This window comes from Gossypium arboreum, chromosome 12, assembly GCF_025698485.1.
Source record: "Gossypium arboreum isolate Shixiya-1 chromosome 12, ASM2569848v2, whole genome shotgun sequence".
Taxonomy (NCBI): Eukaryota; Viridiplantae; Streptophyta; class Magnoliopsida; order Malvales; family Malvaceae; genus Gossypium; species Gossypium arboreum.
Window position 1 is genome coordinate 53,875,709 of NC_069081.1, and position 14,041 is coordinate 53,889,749.

Sequence of the window (14,041 nt, forward strand, 5' to 3'; positions counted from 1 at the left end):
CTTGAGTTTCAAAACTCGGAAACTGGTTTCGTAAATTTTACCTGAATTTAGACTCACATACCCATCCATGGATTTATTTCTAGAATTTTTGGTTGGGCCAATTTGTACAGTTTATTAGTTAAAGTCACCCATGTTACAGGGATCGACTGCTCTGACCTTTGCACGTTACAACTTGAATATCTCTCTGTACAGGGCTTTAATACTGGTGCCGTTTGTTTCTAATGAAACTAGACTCAAAATGGAATCTGTAAATATAAGGCATGACTCCTAATTCTTTCTGGATAATTTATGGTAAATTTTCAAAGTCGCGTCAGGGGACCCAGAAACCGTTCTGGCCCTGTCTCACGAGAACTTTAATATTTCTCAGTATACTGCTCATATGGTCGTTTCGTTTCATCCATATGAAAATAGATTCATCAAGGTTCAATTTCATAATTTACCCACTATTTAATTCTACTTCTACTATTTTAGTGATTTTCAATCTCATCTCACTGCTGCTGTCCGCAACAGTTACTGCAGTAGACTATGCCAATTTCATGAATCTTTCCTTGGCCTTAATCATCCATCATACATGACACAAATTGTGGCCACCTTATCAAAATTAGAGTTTCTAAGACTCATGGCTATAGGTTCTAGCATCCCACTCGGCGACCACATAGGCCATTTTCACATGGCTTAAAGTTTACAACCCACAATTCGACAAAATATAATAGCCTATACATGCCAAATGTTCTTCAACAACGAAAACAATACCACAAGATTTCAGCGGTGTGATGACTTCAACGACGGTCACGATCACGCAAGCAATACGAATCCGAGAGACCTAAAATGGGTGACAAGGAAAAAACACCGAGTGAGTTTACAACTCAGTAAGTCATAAGCATTCATCAATCCATCGATCATATCACTACAACATGTACAGCAAAGCGAGGCTAGGTACTCATCCATATCGAATCTATACCATAATACCTCGGACCTTTCGGTCCAATCTCGTACCAAGTCATACATCCACATTTCATATTCTACACAACAAGATAATCAAGCATTTTACACATTAACTCATTTTCCAGCACAACCATACAATTTCAATCATCACATAGATTTAAGGCTTACCAATTCAACCCCAAGCATGAACGTATTCTCTATTCATCATGAGCTCGAGGTACTTACCCGATCCGCTGTCCGGGATTAACTCGATAATGTCGCACACTCAGTGCCAATTGTAATACAAGAGCATATAGTGAATCCGCACACTTAGTGTTATATATTTTCAGCTCGCACACTTAGTGCTATATAATTTTCAGCTCGCACACTTAGTGCTATATAATCAAACTCGCACACTTAGTGCTGTACAATTTTAAACCCGCACACTTAGTGCCAATCTTGTCACCGTGTCCATTTATACCCGCACACTTAGTGCCGAGACCAATACCTTATGCATTTTCTGCCTTTATACATTCAACAATGGCATCATTCCATACACATACATTTCCATTTACACATCAATTCATTTAAACACAATTGTGTATATATTATGGTCATTTACATCAACACCAAATATATGTAATGACTTACCTTATATTGGATGAAACGATTTCCAATCGACTACTCGATTATCTTTCCTTTGCCTTTGCTTGATTCTCCACCTCTAGCTTCTTGAGCTAAATTTAACAAATAAATTGGTTTTATCATTTGAGCATCGGAAGAGGAATTCAAGATGCCTAGCCAATATATAAATATCTACTCATTAGGCATCAAAGTCGCATATGTACAAAATCATGAATCGAACTCAACACCTTAGTTAGTATTCCTCTTAGCCGAATTTTCTAAGTCAAGAATAGGCATCAATATGCTTGCCTCTAACCGAATGCATGCACACCAATTTCCCCTCATGTGGCCGAATATGCATGTCCATGTTGAGGCCGATTATGCACTTAATACCACACAAAAACAGCATGCATTTTACTAACTAACGCATTACATATTGTAGCTCAATACACATCTCTCATGTACTACATAACCGAAAACATCATCCCAAGCAAATATATACCTTGAAATAGTATATATGTCATACCAATTCATCATGTGCAAACACATATTCAAAGCTCAAATCTTACCTACCATGCAACATGCATGAATCATACTTGTGGATATACCATGACCGAATACATCACAACACCATCATTTTGGTCATGATTAAGCAAAGAACTTAATGTCTCACTCAAAAATACTAAAAGAAAGTCCAAGAGCCATCAATCCCCATCACGTACACCATTAACAAGCTTCATATTTAACATGCAATGGCATTAACACAAAATCCACCTTGGCCAAATACCATTTCCATGGCATAACAAGGATTTGAACCATGGCTAACATGCACATCAAGTTAGCAACCAAAACAAGCATGAATCTCATGACACAACCTCAAACATACCTTAATCTTGATGCAAGTATAGCCAAATCCCTTCTAGTTCTCTTCTAAACCAAGCATGAAGCAAAAATCCTCCCTTTTCCTTAGTATTTTCGGCCAAAGAAGAGAAAAATGGATGAACAAAATTTTCTTTTCTCTTCCACAATGCACGGCAAGGGGGGTTTCACTCACACACACACTTTTTTTTTTTTCTTTCTTTATTACCCATACTCATTTGTTTATTGTTTCTCCCTAGTGCACCAACAAAACATGTTTCATGACATGTTTAGCCCATGATTCCTTGTCATGGCCGCCACTTCATGTTAGGGGAAATTTGACATGCAAATCCTTATTTTTGCATGTATTATCAACTAGTCATCCCACATTTCCCCATCATACTTTCAATGTTTACTACTAGGCCCTTTCTAGTGAAATTCACATTTATAACTCTAAATCGAAACATCAAAATGTCACACATGAATTAACACATATTATAGGCATCAAAATAAATTATAAATTATTTTTATGCCTCAGTTTTGTGGTCCCGAAACTACATCCCGACTAGGGTCAATTTTGGGATGTCACATATACCCATTATTTTAAATCATTTAATGTTATTTATACGATATTATGAGTGTTATCATGCAATTCTATGCTTTGTGGTCATTGTTGGACAACATGCAAAAATTTTATGAATTATGTGAAAAATGTGAAAGACTACCGAAGTATCGTCATTGGTGTTCCAAGGAGAATGGTAAAGGAGTACGAACGAGGAAAGTCCCGTTGAACCTTAGGAATAGATTAGGATATTTGGGCATCCGAGCTCATTGAGTCGAGTCCGAGTTCACTTATGGATGCAAATGTCCGAGCTCGTTGAGTTGAGTCCGAGTTCGTGAGTGTAACTAGGCATCCGAGCTCGTTGAGTTGAGTCCGAGTTCACTTATAGATGCGAACGCCCAAGCTCGTTGAGTTGAGTCCGAGTTCGCTTATGGGCGGGTGACATGGTAGCTTGGCTACATATGTGGCACTTATGTGCAAACTTTCCATGTATTCGAGTTATATTTCAACGTGTTCAACGGGTAAAATTCTAGTGAAATGGAAGAATACTCAAGATGCAAGTGACGTATTGGTAAGTTATTTGTTATTTGCATATGGACTTACTAAGCATCTATGCTTACTCCCTCCTTTTCATTCTTTGTAGTTTTGACAAGTCAATTTGGAGATCGGGACGGTCGGAGGCACGCTCACACTATCACTAGACAATCACGGTATAATGACTTGTAATTTTTGGAAATATGGCATGTATAGCATTCAAATCATTTTGTGTGTATAATCTTACGATATGGCTATGGATGGAATGGAAATGTTTGAGAATGATTAGCTATTGGAATGGCTAATCAAGTTTATATATGATAACATGTATGCTTTATGTCTTAACTAAACCATGAAAATCCTTGGAAAGGTAAAATTGGCCACAAAACAGAATCAGACAGCAGCAGTGACGTGAATTTGAAAAATCCATAAAAATAGTATAAATGAAATTAAATGATGAATAAGTTATGGAATCGAATCTTGATGAGTCTATTTTCATATGGAAGAAACTAAACAGGTAAATAAGTTATATTTTATGAGATATTTAAGTTTTGGTGGAACAGGGTCAGAGCGATCTCTGAATCCCCTGTTCTGAATTTAAAAATTCACCATAAATTTTACAAAAACAATTAAGAGTTGTACCTTACATGTATGAAATCTTTATTGAGTCTAGTTTTATGAGAAATAAACAGAATGGTCATTAAACTCTGTAAAGGGAGATATCTGATTCGAAATACACAAGGGTCAGAGTAGCTGAACCCTGAAACAGGGGAGACTTTAACTAATAAACTGTACTAATTGGCTTGACCAAAAATTCTAGAAAAAAATTAGTCAGTATATATATGAGTCTAGTTTTAGGAAAAATGTACAGAATTTGATTTCAAGTTTCTTAACTCGAGATATGGATTTTTTTAGCGACTGTGACGCAGTTAGCCAGCTTGTCTGGAAATTTTAAAATAAATTGTTTGACCTTTTTAATTAATGAATTAAGCCCGTTAACACCTCGTGCTCGACTTCGACGACGGTCTCGGGTATGGGGGCGTTACACCATTACATAAGAGCTGTCTGGCTTTGGAATATCATGCAAAGAAGGTGAAAACTAAAACTATTAGCGCAACATAAGAACAATTGGACTACTATTGCCAATTTGTATTGTGTATAACAATGTGATAAAATAGTTTAAGAGGTGGTGGCCTTCAATTTATTTCCAATGTCGATGACAAATCGGTATTTAACATCAGCTTTGAGAAGGCGTTCCATGGAAGTATTCACATACTCCATAGCTATAACTTCAATATCAGGTTTTAGGTTGTGTTTAGCTACGAAATCAATCATCTCTTGAGTCTCCTTCATCCCTCCAGTCATGCTTCCTCCTATGACTTTCCTCCCTGCACTCATTTAATCGTGACTAGAATTTAAGAAATCAATGGAGAACTAGAGATCCCATATCACTCTTATGAAAACATATTAGCAACAGATTGTTACCTTGTAGCAAAGGAAACACAGGCAACTCAAGTGGTTTCTCTAGAGCGCCAACAAGAACAAGCTTCCCGTGAAACTTCAGCAGCCCAAGCAATGGGAACAGAGGGTGTTGAGCAGACACAGTGTCGATGATTCCATCCAATGTGCCACTAGTGTCACGGGGCTAGACCTTTCATCTCGCAATCCGTGCGGCCTTAGGCGATTCGCTCTTCCAAAACTCGCCCAAGTCAGCCTTTACTCGAATGAGGATTCCTTAAGAACTCCTCCAAGGCACCGACTCGTACAGCGGAAGCAAACTTACGCCAAAAGAAGCTTATAAAGAACAACAGAAAGGGACGCACACAAAGTGTTTGAGTAAATGCTCTCTATTCTCTTATTCACAAAGAATAATGAAACAATAAATGGAGTGAGTACAAATGAGGGGGAGGCTCTCTATTTATACTTAAGCTCCCCCAAAACCGACGGTCAAGATACAATTACATCGACGGACGAGATTAAAAGTTACCTATCACCAAATCTCTAAGAATATAATATCATATCTTCTAAGATTACATATCTTAGATAAGATATGTAATCTTATAAAATAATATCTTATAAGATTCCATATCATATCTAAGATCTCTAAGACTATAATATCATATCTTTTAAGATCATGTTTCCATATTTGTAGATGGACCTTCAATCTCTTCAAGCAACGGGCCAGTCCGATCGGGCCAACTAGACTTTAATTCGACAAGCTTCTTCAATAGTTCCTTGAATCGGGCCAGCTCACGTGGGCCAAATGATCCCCATCTAAGGAATAGACCTCCATCGGATGCATTTGGTTCGATGGTCACAGGCTTTGAACTCTGGCCCGTGACATTCTCCCCCACCCATTCTCGCAACGTCCTCGTTGCGACTCCTGAATGGCACTGACTTGATTTGCCTTGGATCCCACTCGTTGTCTTAGCTCTTCCCTTCCTTTGGGACTTTTGCCTCGGCTTCCATCGCTTCTTAACTCGAGCCGTCTTACTCGTTTGTACATCTCGACGACAAGGAGTTATGTCACTCCCTTGCCCACATTCTAACTTCCCTCGGACAGAATCCTCATGATTCATGACACTTGGCTTCGCTTTGCCCAAAGTCTCTCGGCCTCCTTGCTCAAGAACTTCGAAAGGGCCCCTACGTTCTCGCCAAGTACACAAGTGAGAATGCAAAACACTATCAGAGTGTTTCGAATGTACCTTTGCATTTACTCGGGTCAACTGTCCCACATGCATCACTTCTTTTTCCTTGAAGTCCGATGCACCACCCACCTCTCCCATAGGTGGAAGCCTTGTCAATGACTCGGCCAACTCCGACGCTTCACTCGATTCGAGCCTCATTGGTCCAAGCTTCACTGTTTTCATCGCAACTTTTTCCTCTAAGTTCGATGACAAACTCACCTCTCCCTTGGGTGGAAGCCCCTCCGACGACTCACTATGCTCAGACGTTGCCTTTCCTTTGACTACGGCTTGCTTTGGACAGTTCCGCAACTCATGCGGACCATGACACAAGAAGCACTTTACTCGCTTCTTTTTGCTCCTCTTAGCCCTCTTGGCTTCGGCTTTACCCTTGCTCGAACCAAGCTTCTTGGGCTCCTTGTCTGTTCCATCGTTCCCTTTGATGACAGACTTTCTCGGACACTTCCGCAACCTATGCGGACCATGACATAAGAAGCACTCGACTGGCTTCTTCTCGCCTTCGGCCTCCTTGGCTTCATCACCCCTTGTGCTCGAACCAAGTCCCAAGGCCTTATCCACCGGCTTCTTCCTAAGCGCGGATTTTATTGGACATTTCTTTAGTATGTGTGGACCGTCGCAGAGAAAGCATTTCAGCTTGTCCCTTCTCTTCTTGGGTTTCTTCTTCCCAACTCGTGGTTTCCCATTACTACAATTGTCGCCGTTGCCATTGCCATACTCATCCGTATCTTCCTTGTGATTCTCTTCACATACGCCCCTTTCCTCGGACTTGGAAGATCCAAGCTTGTCTTTCTCTAGACCAAGCTTAACCACGGATACCACTACCTTCATGGCTTCCAAGCGACTTTTGGACACCTCTTTGTTCCACCTCCCGTCGACCCACGGCTTCAATCCTCTTGAAAAGCAAGCATTGCTTCTCTCTCGGTCATATCCGAACTTTGGAGAATGAGTTCCTTGAACTCACAAACATACTCCCCCACTGTGCCCCATTGCGTTATTCCTTGTAACTTTGCCCGAGCTTCTTCCTCGGCAAACTCTGGGTAAAACTGTCCCTTCAACTCGCATTGGAACTTCTCCCATGTTCCAATCTCACATTGCCTTTCATCTGTGGTCCTACCTCGCCGCCATAAAAGTGCAATATCAATAAGAAATAATGAAGCAGTTTGTACCTTATCCGCATCATCCACGATGCCTTTGGCACGAAGTAGTTTTCCATCCTCCACAAGAAATTGTCCACATCACATGCGACCTTGTCCCGCAAACTCTTTCGATTCCGGACACACTCGCTCTTGAGTCTGACTCGACACTCCTTCTTCCAACGCCGCTCGACACAAGGCCGCTCTCCTCGAGCTCCTCTATTCTTGTGCTTAAAGTCGTCATGCCATTGTTTCCTCCTTCAAAGCCTTCACCATGGCTTCGAGAGCATTGTTCTTCTCTCTCGACTTCTTCCTTTGGGAATCTAGCAACTCTTGCACGTTATCCCTTTGGGAAGTTAGACACGTGGTCACAAAGTCTCGAAGTGATCCTTCATGTCTTCAATGCTTTCCCACGAGCATTGTCGACTCTTTAACGGCTTCCATAGACTCCTCAAGTTTACCCACGCGTACCTCTCTGCCGACAAACATCTCCTCAAAGACTTTCTACTTTGTATTTGTTCGAACTCTTCTTTCGACATCCCAACAGTGCCTTTGAACCAACAGCTCGAATACTTCTTGGTTCGAACTCTAGCTCTGGTACCACTTGTCACGGGGCTAGACCTTTCGTCTCGCAATCCGTGCGGCCTTAGGCGATTCGCTCTTCCAAAACTCGCCCAAGTCAGCCTTTACTCGAATGAGGATTCCTTAAGAACTCCTCCAAGGCACCGACTCGTACAGCGGAAGCAAACTTACGCCAAAAGAAGCTTATAAAGAACAACAGAAAGGGACGCACACAAAGTGTTTGAGTAAATGCTCTCTATTCTCTTATTCACAAAGAATAATGAAACAATGAATGGAGTGAGTACAAATGAGGGGGAGGCTCTCTATTTATACTTGAGCTCCCCCAAAACCGACAGTCAAGATACAATTACATCGACGGACGAGATTAAAGGTTACCTACCACCAAATCTCTAAGAATATAATATCATATCTTCTAAGATTACATATCTTAGATAAGATATGTAATCTTATAAAATAATATCTTATAAGATTCCATATCATATCTAAGATCTCTAAGACTATAATATCATATCTTTTAAGGTCATGTTTCCATATTTGTAGATGGACCTTCAATCTCTTCAAGCAACGGGCCAGTCCGATCGGGCCAACTAGACTTTAATTCGACAAGCTTCTCCAATAGTTCCTTGAATCGGGCCAGCTCACGTGGGCCAAATGATCCCCATCTAAGTAATAGACCTACATCGGATGCATTTGGTTCGATGGTCACAGGCTTTGAACTCTGGCCCGTGACACTAGCACCCTATACACCGATCGAGTAAAGGATTTAGAAATTTATATATAAACATATGCACTCACAAGGAAGAATCCCCTCATTATTAATAAAAAATAAATCATTGAAACCTGAAGCTGATCTTGGTCTCGGCTGACAAAAAAGGAATCAGCACCAAGATTTTCCAAAGCTTCCTTCTTCTTACTAGGGATGTCTTGATCACGATAACTTTGGCCCCATTGCCTTGGCAAATTTCAACGCAACATGTCCCAATCCACCCGGTCCAACCACACCAACATGCAAACCAGGCTTATCGAGTCCATAATATCTCAATGGACTATACACTGTAATCCCAAAGACAAAGCGGAGGAGCAACGACGTCAAGTGATGATTGTCGTGGATACGGACGAAAAAAGTTCATCAGCAACCATAGTGTCGAAGTAGCCTCCGTATGTAATACTTCCATCGTGGTACTCGGCCCCATAGGTAAGTATAGATTTGGGGCAGTAATTCTCAAGATTGTTTTTGCAGCTATCTCAGGAATGGCATGATCCTACCACGCACCCAACTCCAACTCGGTCTCCAACGTCGAACTTTTGGACCTTACTTCCCACCTCCGTCACTTCACCCACAATCTCATGCCTGCATCCAATATATATAGGTTAGGTTGACCAATTAACTCTGATTCATATATAGTTGCATCCAATATATATTGTTAAGGTTGACCAATTAACTCCGATTCCTATATAGTTGCATATGTCAAGTTTTTGTCATTAAATATGCAGCCCCAAACATATGAATGAGAAACATACCCAGGGACGAGAGGGTAGACAGACATGCCTCATTCATTCTTGGCCATATGAAGATCGGAATGGCATATCCCACAATAAAGCACCTTAAAAGCCACATCCTTTTCTCCTGTTGCCCTGCAAGTGTAAACCCCAAGTCAGTCACAGACCCTTTTGAAGAAGATCAAACATGGGAACCTATTCAATGATAAAAACCTTCGGAAAATTTGAAGGAGACAAGACACCGGAATCGTCTCTAGCTGCCCATCCAAAGGCCTTGTTGGGGTGCTCTTCTTCTACCAATCTTGTCATTGTTGGATTCATATAATTATTTCAACTCTTTCAAAGCAAAGCAAAGCAAAGCAGATTGGTATTTATAGCGCAGGATTCAATGGCTATCTTGACGTCTTGAGTGACCGAACAATGATTTATGCCCAAACGCAAACTATCCAAAAGTCAATATTATACTACCCGACTCGCACTTTTATGGATGGAGACGTCAAGGATGGCCTATTAAAAAAATTCAATGCATAAAAGTAATAAATTTATATGGATATGACTTATTAATCAATTTAATTATTTATTTATTTAAAATTACCACTATGTTTTAATTTTATTAATATTTGCCTTTGTATTTCGAATTTGAACTAAAAATTTTACTTTAATTTTATATTAAAATTTGATACCTCACTTATGCTTGATTGTTTTTATTGAAATTTACTATTTGATTTTAATTTTAAATAACTTGAAAACACATTTAATTAAAATATTTTAGTATTTTATTTTAAATAATTAATAATAATAAGTAAATTAATATGATGTTAACATCAATAATAACCATAACTATAAAAACAAACAGCAAACTAACATGTCAGTTAAAAATTGGTATAATAACAAATTTAGCACTCAACTTTTACATATTATATCGGTTTAGTCATAATTTTAAAAATTAACCCTCAAAATTTACAAATGTTATCAATTTAATCATAATTCTAAAAATTCAAAAATATATATAAATACATAAATTCAAAAATATAATAATAAATTTAAAGTATATAAAAATAAAAATATCGTAGACAAGAAATAAAATATATAAAATTTTAAAATATATAAAATAAATAATATTTTCTTAAAATATAATAATAAATTTAAATCTTACATTAATATTAATATTAAATAAATATAATTACATTAATATTAAATAAAAGAAAACCTCCTCATCCTGTCCCTCTCCTCCCTCTCTCCCCCACCATCCCTTTTCTACCCCCATTCGCCTCTCCCCGCCCACCCCACTATCTCCCCTCTCCCTCCCAAAACCCATAGGATTATAAGCGGAGTACAATATTCATCTGTTGCAACAAAACGTAGGTAGTTGAACATGCGACCTTCTTTTCCTAAGCTATATGACATGCTTACCATTCATATGCATGAACATACTTTTCAATCAATTTAATTTTCATCATGCTATCACATAAAAACTTAAAATAAATTGATGCAGACCAAAAAAATTTCCATTATTCTATCCTAGGAAAGTAAATAATAATTGAATTTACATTTATTATCCCAAACCATTCTTTGTGTCTTCTCGGTGAAAACAAAACATCCTGGTTTTGGGTTTTGAGGCCCATTTATGCATTTTAAGTTGTTTTATTTACACAACTTGTTTTAAATATTTTTGTTTAATATTTTTCATGATAATTAATTTGTTTCCTTGAATCATTTTAATTTTGTTTTAAAACATGTCTTAGATTTGGGAATCTTTAATATGTCTTAGTTTGCTGTGTTTTAATATGCCTTAAAATTTGTTCCAATCATTGTGTCTTTAGTCTATCTAATTTTATTACATATTTATTTTGTCCTAATGGTGTGTTTAATTTGTCCTAAATGTATACCAACAGTAGACTAACTTTGGAGGAACAATTGCAACTTTTCAAATGATGAATTAAGGCCATTCAAATCCTTGAGTTTGCATGGAATGTTTGGTCTTTTTATGGCAGATTCATGAAGACATTTCTATGGCCATTTAAGGATGAATGTATGAACAAATTTTTTCATGAACCAATAGCTCAAGAGGTATTTCCCATGCATGAATATTTCGACTATTTATGGAGTGCATGAAGGAACCATTTTTTGTTGACGAATGTGCATGAATTTTCTAGCCAATTAAATGTTCAACATTGAAGACGGTGGATGCATGTATGGTTTAAGGGGAATGTGTTTTAAAGATTCAAAGCACTTCAAACATTCATGAACGAATGGATTCAAAGTACATTAAGGTGAATGGCTGGTGGGGGAAAATAATATGAGCTTTTGGGCTGAAAAAATGAATAACAAGATATATGGATGAATGTGACTCCTCAAGTTAAAATTCTTGCATGAATGTCATTTAATGAGATCATAAACGTTCAAATACATGCAATTACATCGGATGAACGTCCATGAATCTACAATGGGGGAATGAACATCCATTTGAATGCATTTAAGAGAATTTGTGATAGCCCTAAAGTGACCCTAGTCGGAAAGCAGTTCGGGACCGCTAAACCGAGTCACTAAATTATTTGAATATGATAATTATTGTCTAAAATATGTGAATATGAATGTGTGAAAGTTTTAAGCTTCGATTTAGTTAATTGCATGTGAATTTAGTTAATAGGACTTATGTGTGACACTTTTGAAATGTGATAGGTTAATCTATAAGGATCTATTAGTGCATGTAATAAAAGGGTGGACTTGCATGTCAATTTCCCACTTAATTGGTAGTGGCGGCCATGACAATGAGGGTGGACAAAATGTGATGGGTAAAACATGTCATAAACATGTTATGTTAGTGTTTTATGGGAGGAATGATAAAATAAGGAGCATGGGTAATAAAATAATAGTGGTTAGTAGGAGGAGAAAGAGAAAAAAAAAAAAATGAGCTAGGCTACTCCTCCATTGCTTGTGACTTGAGGAAGGAAGAAGAAGAGGATTTTCTTGCTTCATGTTCGGTTGGTTGGTGTTTAGGAGGAGGTATGTTTGATGTTGTTCCATGAGATTCATGCATGTTTTTAGTTGTTAGCTTGAGTTCTACCTAGCCCATGGTTTAAATCTTTGCTATGTGATGGAGATGATATTCGGCCATGGGTGTTGTTTTCTTGGTTGGTGTTTGATGTTGTGGTGATGAGGCATGAAGATGAGTTAAGTTTCGGCTAAGGTGGATTTGTGTTGATGTCATTTGCATGCTAAATGTGAAGCTTTGTAATGATACATGTGATGGTGGATTGATGACTCTTGGATTTTCTTTTTAGCATTTTTGAGTTAGACATTAAGTTCTTTGTTTAACCCATGACCAAAATTGAAATGGTATGGTGTCTTGATGCATTCGGCCATGGTAGGAAGTAGAAGAGAAATATGGTTGTTGTTCATGTTATTTGGATGAAAGAATGGTAGTAAGGTGAAGTGCAAATGTTAGTATTTGATTACTAGTGTATATATGTGTATTAGCCAAGTTTTGAACTTGAAACAAAATGGTATGTAGTCAATACAAGTAACCATATTTGTAGGAAGTATTAAGCATATAATTGGCCTCAACATAGACATGCATATTCGGCCACATGAGATAGATTGGTGTTGCATGTATTCGGTTATAGGCGAGCATAATGATGAATCTATCTTGACTTAGATAATCGGCTCAAGGAGAATTTGTTAAAGTGCTTAGTTAATTGATATTAGGTTAATGATGTGTGTATTCGGTCATAAAGGTGCACATGAGGAAATGTTAGATTAATTGTATTAAATTGCTCAATGTGATTAAAAATGCGTATGACCATTTTGTATTTGAGCTAAAGGTGGCCATATGACCTATCAAACTCCTTGTCATATTCGGCCATAATCTAGCATAATGAGACTTAAATAAGTTAAATTTGTTTGAATTAGCTCAAGAGCTTAGAGGACCAAAGTTGGATAAGGGAAAGGAAAAAGTGATCCAATAGCCGCCGAAATCGTTCGACAACATCCGAGGTAAGTTTTTGAGTAATGGATCTTAGATTATGATTCGATTAGATCATGTTTTAAGTAAACAAAATCATGCTCTTTGTATGTAACTATTGAGCCGAAAATGATAATGCTTGATAAGTGACTTGTGTTTGAATTCTAGTTATGAAAATGAAATATAGATGTGTCATGATTTATTGATATGTGCATGGACATTCGGATGATAACCGAGCTAAGTCCCAAAGGCATTTGTGCTAGTGACTAATTCCGGGCTAAGCCCAAAGGCATTTGTGCGAGTTACTATATCCGGGCTAAGTCCCGAAGGCATTTGTGCGAGTTACTATAACCGGGCTAAGTCCCGAAGGCATTTGTGCAAGTTACTATATCCGGGCTAAGTTTCGAAGGCATTTGTGCGAGTTACTATAACCAGGCTAAGTCCCGAAGGCATTTGAGCAAGTAGCTATATCCGGCTAAATTCCGAAGGTACTTGGTTTGGGAATGAGCAATCTTGCTGTAATAATTTCAATTAATACGCTCGTAAAATCCCAACGATGAGGTACGCTTCGTATATGCATTGGTGTAGTTGATTCCTTTTAAATATTATTCGCTCAGTCAATTAATGAGCTTCCGGCCTTTGGTTAAGTTGATCC

At 38.2% G+C, this 14,041-nt stretch overlaps 1 pseudogene; it reads right to left on the reverse strand.

Annotated features, from left to right (window-relative positions):
- Positions 1-4,681: 4,681 nt before the first annotated feature.
- On the reverse strand, positions 4,682-9,731 carry LOC108477842 (probable mannitol dehydrogenase; annotated as a pseudogene).
- Positions 9,732-14,041: the final 4,310 nt, after the last annotated feature.